The 13,679-nt window shown below is 43.7% G+C and overlaps 1 protein-coding gene across 1 annotated transcript in view; it reads left to right on the forward strand.

The window, feature by feature from the left end:
- LOC142765966 (uncharacterized) overlaps positions 1 to 13,679 on the forward strand; it is a 135,948-nt gene that overhangs the window by 96,672 nt on the left and 25,597 nt on the right. The gene's annotated exons all lie outside the window — the stretch shown is intronic.

Consider the following 13,679-nt stretch of genomic DNA (forward strand, 5'->3'; position numbering starts at 1 on the left):
ATATATATAAAGATATATGTATATATATATATATATATATATATATATATATATATATATATATGTATATATATATATATATATATATATATATGTATGTATATATATATATATATATATATATATATATATATATATATATATATATATATATATATATATATATAGGCAGGCATGGTGGTTGAGTGGCCGTAGCGCGTTACATATAGTCTAGTAGATCCTCCGTGAGCGGTCACAACGTGGTTTATTTCGACGTTTTGGCCTAGAGTCTGGCCTTCATCAGGAATAAAGATACAGTTTGTCGGTGCTCAGCTTTATACAATCTCAAATCAGAAGGTTTAAGCGAATCTGCTCTAGAGACGCTGACTTTGACATGAGCTCACAGAGGCTAAAACTTATGTTCGAGCAACAAAAATACCCCTTACATGTAATTATTGACGCTGTTCAAAAAGCGAGAAAACTAAAGCGTGAAGACTTACTTATGAATCGACCACCACGAGAAGGCCCACAACGAACAAACCTCTGCTTGACTTACAGCACAAACTTCCCCAATGTAAACAAAATCCTTAAACGACATTACAACATTCTGGAACAAAGTGAACGTCTGAAACGCGCATTCCCATCCGCTCCAGGCGTCGTTTACCGACAACCACGTAACCTCAAAGACACCCTTGTCCACTCCCAAATTAACACATCACCCCCCAATAATTCATGCCACCTTTGCTTAAAGCCACGATGTCTTGTATGTAAGGCGATGCGAGAAACAGACAAAGCAACCAGCACGCAATCCAAGTTTTCGATTAACATACGAGGAAACCTAACATGCGATTCCTCTAATGTGGTGTACCTACTCGAATGCAACGTGTGTGGTATGCAGTACATCGGACAAACAGAAACACCATTTAGGGTTCGCTTCAATAATCACAGAGCCCATGCGCAATCAGCCCCAAGTATACCTCTATCAAAACATCTCAATCTTCCCGACCATGCATTCGACAAACTATCAGTAACGCTCTTAGAGACGGGATTTAAATCTAATCGAGAACGTGAACAACGAGAGTCATACCTTATCCACCGATTTAACACCCTTGATAGAGGAATAAATGAGAATCCTGGTACACTTGCAGCAATTAAAGCATTGGAAAACAATAATGGCAACAATGAAAATAGTAACTGAGTTCACGACACTGCAGCTGCGAAGGGCACTGGACAACCTAAAACAATTCCAAGTGTAACTACTCTTCCTAAGTGCAGCTGTCGTCTGTTTTCTGTTTTATTTTACTACCCAATCAATTGTGCCATGCACGACATGCCCAACAGCAACCATGTGCACAGCCGGGAGGCCCCCACGACACGCGTAATTTAGAAGCGGGCCAGGAATTTGCATTGCACGCGCTTGCACAGCCTACCGCAATACGGGGCACCCCTATTTTTACGACCAAATGTTGACAGGACGCGGAGTAGTTAAAGGCTTAGAACTTCCTAAAATGCCCGCTGACCAGCCTCTGCCACAATACGCGGCCCCCGTCTTTCTACGACGAATTGTTCATGGGACCCCGAGTAGTTAAAGGCTTAGGACTTCCTGAAAAGCTCTTTTTTGCCCCACACCGAACCGCCAGTGCCAGGAGGGGCCGTCTGATCGGGAGGAATGCGCTAGTGAACGGAAACATACACAGACCGCTAACATCAGAAAGGTGAAGGGGAGAGGGGGGAGAGAGATGAGGGGGGAAGTGGAAGGAAAAGTGGAAGGGGGGCACCCGAGGGGCGTCCACCGTATATCATTTTTCTCTTTTTTCCTTTTTTTCATTCCTTTTCTTTTCTTTTTTTCTTTCCTTTTTTTCCCTCTTTCCTTGCCCTCTGATTTGAGATTGTATAAAGCTGAGCACCGACAAACTGTATCTTTATTCCTGATGAAGGCCAGACTCTAGGCCGAAACGTCGAAATAAACCACGTTGTGACCGCTCACGGAGGATCTACTAGACTATATATATATATATATATATATATATATATATATATGATTGAAGAGAAGGACGCACGTACGAAATGTGGATTTATTAACGTTTCGGCTGGTGGACCAGCCTTCGTCAGAATGATTGCAGTATGTTACAGGCACTTAATATATAGGTAGGCGGATGTATACACAGGAACAGTGCACCACTGCCAGATGCTATGCGCAATGAAAGCAAGGTACATGCGCATGGTGGACACAACACCGCACTGTGACTCACAATCACAAAAACAAAGATATCGCGTAAAAAATAATAATAATCGCGTCACTGGCCAGTGAGATACCACGAGCACAGAACATATAAAAAATATAGGCAATGCGCCGAGCGTACATAGCACAAGATTGACTCTACAAAATAATAATAATAACGATACATAATGCACTTTTACGAAGGATTAAACATCCATTCACACACACACGAACGAGATAAGTTTGTCGCCGCATGAGGCCGAGCACGCACTGTATTCTACGCAATTATGCTAGCCAGTTTGCCCGCGTTTTCGTTTAAACCCCTAGAAGCCGTTCCGAACTTATGAATTAGAAATGATTCGCGTATCTCACGCTTATAATGCGACGTGAATCCCGCCTCCAATACAGTTGCCCTAAATGATTCAAAACTATGTCCGGTAGTGGCGACGTGCCTTGAAATCGGCAGATGAGGCATGGAGTGCACATGGGCCTTGTGATTGTTGAAACGGTAGCGAAATGAATTTTCAGTATGACCGATATACTGCAAGTGACAAAAGGAGCACTCAAGCAGGTAAACCGCATTATCTGTGTCACAGGTGAAATCGCCACGAATTTTTAAAGTGAAATTGTTTGCGGAGCTTTTAGCCACAGCGGTGGTTGTCATCTGTTTGCATAACTTGCATCGAGGTTTGCGGCATGGATGGCAACCAACGTGTGAAATGTAATTGTTAGTCCGTACTTTGGAGGACGTGAGGATGTCCTGCAAGTTCCTACAGCGACGAAACACGGCGCGGGGTGGCTCTGAAAAAACTTCTTTTAGGTGATCGCTTTGCGTCAATATGTTGTGATGTTTCCTAAGAATGGCTGCTACATTGGGTGCGGAAGCGCTATGCGTGAGTACTAGGTTAGCATTATTGAGGCTATGGGAATGTTTCTCTGCATTGATCAGTGTTTTTCGGTCAAGCATATCAGCACGTGCCACTGCGTCATCAATCATCGGTGCCGGGTATTTCTGCTTTAGAAGAGAAGCACGCAGTTTATCACAACTAGCGATGAAGTCTGCTTGCTCGGAGCAAAGGCGTTTAAAACGAACAGCTTGGCTATATGGTATGCTGGATTTACAATGTTTAGCGTGACTGCTGTTGAAATGTAGGTATTGTTGTCGGTCAGTAGGCTTTTGATAAAGCTTACAAACGACTTGATGCAGACCCCACAATGGACTTCAAAGAAACTCTAAAACAAAAGATATATGCACTCTGGCGAGATAAAAAAATATGTGATAAGGCAGCCACAACACTAGTCCCGCTAAGTCCGTCTGCTGGCCGATTTTACATGCTGCCAAAAATTCATAAGCCGAACAACCCAGGCCGCCCCATAGTCTCTGCAAACGGAACGGTGACAGAAGACTTGTCTTGTTATGTAGACTCGTTGATTCGTCACCTTCCCGCCACGTATCAGTCTTTCTTGAGGGACACGAACCACTTTTTGTCGGTAGTTAACGACATTACCGTGCCTAATGGTTCCTTTCTGGTAACGCTGGACGTATCGTCACTCTACACAAACATCCCTCACTCGGATGGCATCTTCGCGGTTGTAGAAGCGTATGAGAAATGTTCCGATGATAAGCCAGTAAACAGCACTACCATTGCGGTGCTACTTGAAATGATTCTCCACATGAACAATTTTATATTCAATGAAGTCCATTATGTACAGGTCAGCGGCACTTCGATGGGGACTAAGATTGGGCCAAATTATGCCAACATTTTTATGGGGAAGCTTGAAGAGGAGTTTTTACGCAGTCGCCTATTAAAACCGCTATGCTATAAAAGATTCATTGACGATATTTTCTTTATTTGGCCTCATGGTGAATCGCACCTTCTCTCATTCATATCAGATTTCAATAACGTTCACCCTTCCATCTCTTTTACGCACGTCTACTCGACTGAAACCATAAACTTCTTAGACGTATCTATTAGCCTAATAAACGGCAACCTAACCACCAAGCTTTATCAAAAGCCTACTGACCGACAACAATACCTACATTTCAACAGCAGTCACGCTAAACATTGTAAATCCAGCATACCATATAGCCAAGCTGTTCGTTTTAAACGCCTTTGCTCCGAGCAAGCAGACTTCATCGCTAGTTGTGATAAACTGCGTGCTTCTCTTCTAAAGCAGAAATACCCGGCACCGATGATTGATGACGCAGTGGCACGTGCTGATATGCTTGACCGAAAAACACTGATCAATGCAGAGAAACATTCCCATAGCCTCAATAATGCTAACCTAGTACTCACGCATAGCGCTTCCGCACCCAATGTAGCAGCCATTCTTAGGAAACATCACAACATATTGACGCAAAGCGATCACCTAAAAGAAGTTTTTTCAGAGCCACCCCGCGCCGTGTTTCGTCGCTGTAGGAACTTGCAGGACATCCTCACGTCCTCCAAAGTACGGACTAACAATTACATTTCACACGTTGGTTGCCATCCATGCCGCAAACCTCGATGCAAGTTATGCAAACAGATGACAACCACCGCTGTGGCTAAAAGCTCCGCAAACAATTTCACTTTAAAAATTCGTGGCGATTTCACCTGTGACACAGATAATGCGGTTTACCTGCTTGAGTGCTCCTTTTGTCACTTGCAGTATATCGGTCATACTGAAAATTCATTTCGCTACCGTTTCAACAATCACAAGGCCCATGTGCACTCCATGCCTCATCTGCCGATTTCAAGGCACGTCGCCACTACCGGACATAGTTTTGAATCATTTAGGGCAACTGTATTGGAGGCGGGATTCACGTCGCATTATAAGCGTGAGATACGCGAATCATTTCTAATTCATAAGTTCGGAACGGCTTCTAGGGGTTTAAACGAAAACGCGGGCAAACTGGCTAGCATAATTGCGTAGAATACAGTGCGTGCTCGGCCTCATGCGGCGACAAACTTATCTCGTTCGTGTGTGTGTGAATGGATGTTTAATCCTTCGTAAAAGTGCATTATGTATCGTTATTATTATTATTTTGTAGAGTCAATCTTGTGCTATGTACGCTCGGCGCATTGCCTATATTTTTTATATGTTCTGTGCTCGTGGTATCTCACTGGCCAGTGACGCGATTATTATTATTTTTTACGCGATATCTTTGTTTTTGTGATTGTGAGTCACAGTGCGGTGTTGTGTCCACCATGCGCATGTACCTTGCTTTCATTGCGCATAGCATCTGGCAGTGGTGCACTGTTCCTGTGTATACATCCGCCTACCTATATATTAAGTGCCTGTAACATACTGCAATCATTCTGACGAAGGCTGGTCCACCAGCCGAAACGTTAATAAATCCACATTTCGTACGTGCGTCCTTCTCTTCAATCATCTATTACACCGGACCATCGATCTTCATTCCTAAAATATTATACAACTATGGATTCCCGGAGGACCACGTCGAAATATATTTCATGGAAATTCCCAAAGGCACCACCTTCCACTGTCGTCGTGGGTGACTCACAAACCAAATATTTGTTCCAGCACTTTGACCCTCTATTGGCAGGTACGCCAGCTTTTGTTTCACATAATGGCGCTGTTATAGCTGACATGCCTTTGCTGATCGATTTTGTCCCTTCAACGACGTCTACGTTGATTGTGCACATTGGCACCAATGACTTAACGAAGAACAATGCACGTGCCGTCTTCGAAAACTACATTCACATGCTTACCTGCATCCAAAAGGAGTATCAAGGTATACGGAATATTTACGCCACACTTATTTTGCCGAGGGCTGCCAACCGCCGCCGTGGATACAAGAATCAAAGGTTTATTCACCGGTTCAACCGTGAAGCCAGCCTTTTCAACAGTCTCTTACGCCGTTATTGCAGACGTTCCAGTACGGCGCACCTTCTGGACCATGCACTCGAATGTTTTCCCCCCGCACGAGTCCTAGCAGCGGATGGCGTACATCTCAGCTTTGAAGGCGTTGCTCTCGTGGCATGTCATATCCGACAACTGTGCTTCGAGTCTCCGAGTCAAGCAACCACTGCATCTTGGCAAGATTGTGCCCCAGCTATACAGCACCATACGCCGTCTACTAGAGGGGTAGGTCCTGAGCCGTCCACAGCCGTGTCCCTGCTAAGGAAACCAACGGGCAAAAACAAGAATCGTGGTGATCGTACTGATGATGGTGGGTGCACTTCGAGAGTGATCCGAAACAATCCCACCCCCGAATGCCAGCCACCCGCTGGCCATTGTCCTTCGCAGAGGGGTAAGGAACACTACCCGACCTTCGACACATCACGACACACAGCGGATACAGCCCCTCGCGTGAGTGGTTCCACTGCAAGTTCTTCCGTCATCCTGTCCCGCCGTGGCCATTCTTTGCAACAAAGTGAGGGACGCTTTACTGGCGCCGCGGCATCTACTGCTACAGAAGACATCGCCACTACTCAAGCAGGACCCACTACGAAAGCAGTTGGTCCTACTGCTCACCCAAGGTATCCACTTCGAAAAAAATTTTCCGATGCTGTAAAAAGTAATTCGAAGAATTGACTAGCTTCGACGCATGCCAATGAGAACTTTACCTCGCACCTTTGTTCCAAGGGATTTCAAAAGATGAGAAGGGCAGTGGAAAAACGAGTTCGTTACGAGCTACACACTGCCACTTTAGAAACTTACCTCGCTGCTTCTATTGCACCAAAAGGTCTGAACCTTTTCCTACGCCCTGCCACTTCTCAATTGTCAAATAATAACGCAAAAAGGTGGCAAGACACCCTACAGAAGTCTTCGCTAGAACTTCTGCGTATTACTGTTAATCATTACCGCTCGGCTTTGAAATCTCTGATGAACGAAGAGAAGAATATGTGTAATCAAACCCCGCTTAGTACTCTGGAGGTTAACTCGCTGTGCATATTCGAGGAAAAGAAACGCAATGAAATATGTGCTGTCAAATGTAAGAAGTTACTCAGGGACGGCGTGATGTCTCATTGCACACCCGCGCAACTCCTTAAAAATTTAAGTACGGCGCCGTCCCGTTTCGAAAATACACCCCGTTCGGATGATGTTTCAAACGTAGTCAACATATCGAACTGTAGTCTGTCCAAAGATGAAATGTCTGTATTATCGCGTGGTTTGAAGTTTTGCCCCGCAACGGGTCATTGCGATGAATTCCAGCTACTCAGTGACTTAGATAATTTCGCACGCAACCTGAGATTGAGGGAGTTCTTTCACGGTAGAAATAACAGTAGCCATGCTTCCGGGGTGCTGCCGTCAGCTAAACGTTGGACACCACCATTACAACGCGATAAATACCTTGATCTATATATTGATGCTGTTCAGCGCGATGTAATTCAAGCATATAGGCAAAAAACTTCGTTCCGTCGAAATCTGCGCGACGGAGAACTGAAAGCGATCGAATTATTAAGGAAGCGCAACGACATCACTATTAAGCCAGCCGACAAGGGTGGTGCCATCGTGGTTATGAACACAGCAGACTATATTAAGGAGGCTCTTCGGCAGCTCAATGACACTTCATTTTACAAACGACTTGATGCAGACCCCACAATGGACTTCAAAGAAACTCTAAAACAAAAGATATATGCACTCTGGCGAGATAAATAAATATGTGATAAGGCAGCCACAACACTAGTCCCGCTAAGTCCGTCTGCTGGCCGATTTTACATGCTGCCAAAAATTCATAAGCCGAACAACCCAGGCCGCCCCATAGTCTCTGCAAACGGAACGGTGACAGAAGACTTGTCTTGTTATGTAGACTCGTTGATTCGTCACCTTCCCGCCACGTATCAGTCTTTCTTGAGGGACACGAACCACTTTTTGTCGGTAGTTAACGACATTACCGTGCCTAATGGTTCCTTTCTGGTAACGCTGGACGTATCGTCACTCTACACAAACATCCCTCACTCGGATGGCATCTTCGCGGTTGTAGAAGCGTATGAGAAATGTTCCGATGATAAGCCAGTAAACAGCACTACCATTGCGGTGCTACTTGAAATGATTCTCCACATGAACAATTTTATATTCAATGAAGTCCATTATGTACAGGTCAGCGGCACTTCGATGGGGACTAAGATTGGGCCAAATTATGCCAACATTTTTATGGGGAAGCTTGAAGAGGAGTTTTTACGCAGTCGCCTATTAAAACCGCTATGCTATAAAAGATTCATTGACGATATTTTCTTTATTTGGCCTCATGGTGAATCGCACCTTCTCTCATTCATATCAGATTTCAATAACGTTCACCCTTCCATCTCTTTTACGCACGTCTACTCGACTGAAACCATAAACTTCTTAGACGTATCTATTAGCCTAATAAACGGCAACCTAACCACCAAGCTTTATCAAAAGCCTACTGACCGACAACAATACCTACATTTCAACAGGAGTCACGCTAAACATTGTAAATCCAGCATACCATATAGCCAAGCTGTTCGTTTGAAACGCCTTTGCTCCGAGCAAGCAGACTTCATCGCTAGTTGTGATAAACTGCGTGCTTCTCTTCTAAAGCAGAAATACCCGGCACCGATGATTGATGACGCAGTGGCACGTGCTGATATGCTTGACCGAAAAACACTGATCAATGCAGAGAAACATTCCCATAGCCTCAATAATGCTAACCTAGTACTCACGCATAGCGCTTCCGCACCCAATGTAGCAGCCATTCTTAGGAAACATCACAACATATTGACGCAAAGCGATCACCTAAAAGAAGTTTTTTCAGAGCCACCCCGCGCCGTGTTTCGTCGCTGTAGGAACTTGCAGGACATCCTCACGTCCTCCAAAGTACGGACTAACAATTACATTTCACACGTTGGTTGCCATCCATGCCGCAAACCTCGATGCAAGTTATGCAAACAGATGACAACCACCGCTGTGGCTAAAAGCTCCGCAAACAATTTCACTTTAAAAATTCGTGGCGATTTCACCTGTGACACAGATAATGCGGTTTACCTGCTTGAGTGCTCCTTTTGTCACTTGCAGTATATCGGTCATACTGAAAATTCATTTCGCTACCGTTTCAACAATCACAAGGCCCATGTGCACTCCACGCCTCATCTGCCGATTTCAAGGCACGTCGCCACTACCGGACATAGTTTTGAATCATTTAGGGCAACTGTATTGGAGGCGGGATTCACGTCGCATTATAAGCGTGAGATACGCGAATCATTTCTAATTCATAAGTTCGGAACGGCTTCTAGGGGTTTAAACGAAAACGCGGGCAAACTGGCTAGCATAATTGCGTAGAATACAGTGCGTGCTCGGCCTCATGCGGCGACAAACTTATCTCGTTCGTGTGTGTGTGAATGGATGTTTAATCCTTCGTAAAAGTGCATTATGTATCGTTATTATTATTATTTTGTAGAGTCAATCTTGTGCTATGTACGCTCGGCGCATTGCCTATATTTTTTATATGTTCTGTGCTCGTGGTATCTCACTGGCCAGTGACGCGATTATTATTATTTTTTACGCGATATCTTTGTTTTTGTGATTGTGAGTCACAGTGCGGTGTTGTGTCCACCATGCGCATGTACCTTGCTTTCATTGCGCATAGCATCTGGCAGTGGTGCACTGTTCCTGTGTATACATCCGCCTACCTATATATTAAGTGCCTGTAACATACTGCAATCATTCTGACGAAGGCTGGTCCACCAGCCGAAACGTTAATAAATCCACATTTCGTACGTGCGTCCTTCTCTTCAATCATCTATTACACCGGACCATCGATCTTCATTCCTAAAATATATATATATATATATATATATATATATATATATATATATATATATATATATATAAATTTATATATATATATATTTATATATATAGCGGGAGTAATATTTAAATGGGCCAGTTAGTCTTCGTGCACGTATGGGATATGGCACAACGGGAGCGTTGTCAACAAGGATAAATATAATTATTTCCCAACAGTTTCGGGAGGGGTCCTCCCTTCATCAGGCGATGAGTTACACTAACATGAACTTCCAAACCTCGTTGCTGCCGCGTCTCTCTCGCCTTGAAAGATGTTTGCGAGAGTGAGAGAGAACTAAAAATTGAAAGAAAGGAAGAGAAGAAAAAAAAGGCGAAAAGAAAAAGAAAAAGAAAAAAAAAAGTAAAAAAGGGAAGAACCAATGTCAACACTGATAACGAAACCAAATGTCCGTGTACGTTTACATCCGGTCCTTATCACGTGCTGGTCAATTCTCCACGTGTGTCCGGCCAGCCAAGATTGTCGCCGTGGTGACGGGAGGGGTCCGTGAGGGCGTGCGTAAAGAAAGGGTTTCGCCTAATAACGGGTCGGTCGGCTCTTTATCTTTGATCTTCGTCCGTTTCCCTTCAATGGTCATCAAGTGGTAGGCGAACATAAACATTTTGTATGTGCCTGCGAAAAAAAAGGAAAAAAAGAAAAACAAAATAACAAGAAAGGACAGTGTACACGTACGAGTCATACATAAAAATTAAGCATGGTTTCCAGCTATCTATCTTTGTCAACAATTTCCTCCTGGCTTACTTCTAGGAGGCAGGAGAGTCTTCCGGGGTCCTCGTTGATGCCGGCTACTAATGTTCAAAATTTGAAAATAAAATATGCCTCACGCTGTTCGCGCTCGCACCTGTTTGAGAAACCGGACTGCAAAAGAGTTACGCTGATATTTTCAAAACTGTGGTTTGGTAGGCGCAGATGTCTAGATAAAGGTAGCTTCGGTCGTGAAGTGGCGTGGTACCGGTGATTATTGAACCGCAGCCAAAATGGCGTGTCTCTTTGGCCGATATATTCTTGTCCGCAGATGTTGCAATGTAGCATGTATATTACGTTACTGGCGTCACAATTAGGGCTTTCAGTTATGCAGAATTTGAAATCCGAGAAGTTCGCTTTGGATTCAAGTGTTGTGACCATCTGTGGGCATACCTTGCATCGAGCTTTTCCGCAGGGATGGCACCCTGATTGAAATTTGGGGGTGCTTGTTTTTGCTCTGACAAGAATGTCCTTCAGATTTTTTATCCCGGCGGTACACCACGTGAGGTGGTTTCGCGAAAATAGAAGTTAGTCGTTTGCTTTGCATGATTAAGTTGAAATGGCGGAAAAGTATGTTGTTGATTTGTGGTGCTGATGAGGAGTAAGTTAGTACAAGGTTCGTTTAAGAAGTCGTTTTAGATACTCTGTTTGGTCCCTTAATTATATCATTCCCGCTCACGCTATGAGCGCTTAGTATGGCATCGTCAATAATGTCTTCCGGATAATTTTGTTTCAATAAGGAATGCTTCAGGTGTTCTGCGTGTCTGTCAAGTTCCCGCTTATTGGTGCATACTCTTCGGTACCGGTAGGCCTGAGAATATTGAATAGCCGATTTGCAATGCTTTGGGTGGCTGCTGTTGAAATGTAGGTACATTTGACGGTCTTTTGGCTCTTTGTAAAGGTTTGTTGATAAGTGGTCATTTATGACCGTGACAGTGACGTCCAAGAAGTTATTGCTAGTTTTGGAAATTTTGTGCGTCAATTTAATTGATGGGTGGCACTTGTTAAAATCCTCTATGAAGCGAAAAATGCTTCTCTATTCATGGTTCCTTATCATGCAAATATAGTCTAAGTATCTTCTGTAGTAGAAAGATTTCAAGGTGCGTCCCTCAATGAATGGGATTTCGAGTGAAGCCATAAAGGTGCTCGCGAAGTTTTGGGCAATTTTCGTGCCAATCGCAGTGCCACTGACCTGAAGGAAATGCTTGCCATTCAACTCAAAATGGTTATAATTTAGTACAAGTTCAAGAAGTGTAAACAATACCTCGCCTCTTACACTAGTTGATGAGTCAGATTTTACATATTCAGAAACCAGAAAAGTGAAGTGGTTTGTGTCCTTCAGGTAGTAGTGAAAATTTGGGGGGATGTTTTTTATCAAGGAATTGATGAATTCTGATATATTTTCTGTTCATGTGCTGTTACTGGATACTATCGGACATCCCGGATTGCCTGCCTTGTGTATTTTGGGGAGCAAATAGAATCGACCGGGAACAGAATGGGCCAGTAACATTGTTATTATTATTTTGCCGGTAATTTTCTCGTCCCGGCGGAGTTTATTTAGGGTTACTTTTATCTCCCTTTCAAATTCGGGAGTCGGGTCCGTTGGAGGTTTTTTGTAGAATTTTGTGTCTGATAGTTGTCGTTCCCCTTCTTTAAGTAGTCCGACGTGTTTAGAATTACTATGCAGCCCCTTTATCAGCCGGTTTGATAGTAATTTCAGTATTTTTGTTTGTAGTTCATCGAGTGCCCTTCGTTCTGACTTTGATATGTTGTTTCGAAATGGCCGATTTTTTTCATACGCTCTGATAATATCTTTTTGAACTGCTGATAAATACATATCGAGGTGTTTGTCCCTCTGCTCACATGGACACCATGATTTGTCACCACCAATCAATCTCTTCTCGTCCGTACAGTCCTTGCGATCATGAAAGTATTCACGGAGGCAGAGATTACGCGCAAAGTTATCGCGTTCTTGGTACAGTTCAAATTCATTTAATCTACCGGATGATGGACAAAAGGTTAAGCCTCTCGACAAAAGTTGAAGCTGAGCGGGTGTGAGTGTTGTGTTTAACAGGTTGAGGACAAATATATCGGCCAAACAGACACGCCATTTTGGAGGCGGTTCAATAATCACCGGTACTATGCCACTTCATTGTCGAAGCTACCTTTTTCTAGACATCTGCACCTGCCAAACCACAGTTCCGGAAATATTAGCGTAACTCTTTTGTAGTCCGGTTTCTCAAACAGGCGCGAGCGTGAACAGCGTGAGGCATATTTTATTTTCAAATTTCGAACATTGGTAGCCGGCATCAACGAGGACCCCGGAAGACTCTCCTGCCTCCGAGATGTAAGCCAGGAGGAAATTGGTGACGAATATTGATAGCTGAAGACCATGCTTGTTTTTTCTGACTGACTCGTACGTGTACACTCTCCTTTCTTGTTTTTTGTTTTTCTTCTTTTTTTCCTTTTTTTCTTCTTTTTTCACATGCACATACAAAGTGTTTATGTTCGCCTACCACTTGATGACCATTGAAGGGAAACGGACGAAGATGAAAGGTAAAGAGCCGACCAACCCATTAAGGGGAAACCCTTTCTTTCGCAAGCCGTCGCGGACCCCTCCCGCCACCGCGGTGACAATCTTCGGGGGCCCGACACACGTCGAGAACTGACCAGCACGTGATAAGAGCCGGATGTGGACGTACACGGACATTTGGTTCCGTTCTCAGTGTTGACAGTGGTTCTTCCTCTTTTTTACTTCCTTTGTTTCTTCTTCTTTTTCTTTTTTTTCTTTTCGTCTTTTTTCTTCGCTTTCTTTCTTTCTTTCTTTATTAATTATATCTCACTTTTGCAAACACCTTTCAAGGCAAGAGGGACGCGGCAGCAACGAAATTTTGAAGTTCATGTTAGTACAATTCATCGACTGATGAAGGGACGACCCCTCCCGAAACTGTTGAGAAATAAATA

Source organism: Rhipicephalus microplus, chromosome 6 (assembly GCF_043290135.1).
Source record: "Rhipicephalus microplus isolate Deutch F79 chromosome 6, USDA_Rmic, whole genome shotgun sequence".
Lineage (NCBI taxonomy): Eukaryota > Metazoa > Arthropoda > Arachnida > Ixodida > Ixodidae > Rhipicephalus > Rhipicephalus microplus.